Here is a 1,020-nt window from a genome sequence, read left to right as displayed (position 1 = left end):
ACTTCTGATTTTGAAGACATTGATAAATAATTTTCTGACATATTCTCTGTCATTGTTTGATATTTACAGAATAAAAACAATTCTGGTCATTCTAAATGCCCTAAAGCTACATAAGACTGGTCTCGTTTAAATTCAGGCAGTGAATTTAAATCCATGGTGGTGTAGTTCAAAAAAACTCTTGCTTAAAGATTTACAATATTTCTTACAAAATCGTTTAGATTAATTGCATCAAGTGTTATGACCTGAACATTAACTTAAGAAATATCTTTAGTTGGACATCAAATAAGTCAAACTAACTGTGTGTATAGTATTTTTATTCAGCGTGTGTATAATAGCTGTATATTGTCTGTTGGTATCTGTATCTGAGTAGTAATGATTTTAGGCTCGAAAGTATTTTTCTGCTCTTATTTTCAGGGTCAGAAAATGAACAATTTGGGAATTTCCATATTAGATGGAAGCTTTTGGTGGATGTTACAGTAAAACCACATATTTAATGGAAATCTAATTCATATTTCAATGCTTTTCCAATCTAACGCGGTTATTTGCACCAAAAACAAAATCTCTAGATTATAGCAACCATCAGTAAGGAAGTGATATCTGGAAACGTCTACCAGACAAACACAAACCGCAGTGAAGCTGACTTAGATGACTCTACTTCCTTGTATTATGCCCACTTTATCTAAAGGAAACTTGGAGCTTTCTTCTCTTTGATTCTGGGGTGAGGAGTACAAAGCGTCCCGGAACAGCTGAAGAAATTTCCAGAAGAACATTTAAGCGTCTGCTGACTCTGTGGAGCCTAATTACCAAAGCCATTAAAAATCAACCTTGTCTCACTATGACTTGCTGATTTCATCACTGGCCGGCACAAGCCACGTGGTCAAACCCGTAATTATGCAATCAAATGTCCCAATGCTGCTGACTGCCACGGTGACACAGATCCCCTTTTGTATTGTACTTTCTGCAGATCATTAACCCACCTGAACATAAAAGAAGTTCAACTAACCGCATGTCATTTTCATT

The sequence above is a fragment of the Poecilia reticulata genome, linkage group LG5 (genome assembly GCF_000633615.1).
Source record: "Poecilia reticulata strain Guanapo linkage group LG5, Guppy_female_1.0+MT, whole genome shotgun sequence".
NCBI classification, from domain to species: Eukaryota; Metazoa; Chordata; class Actinopteri; order Cyprinodontiformes; family Poeciliidae; genus Poecilia; species Poecilia reticulata.
Note: the sequence above shows the minus strand (reverse complement) of the source record.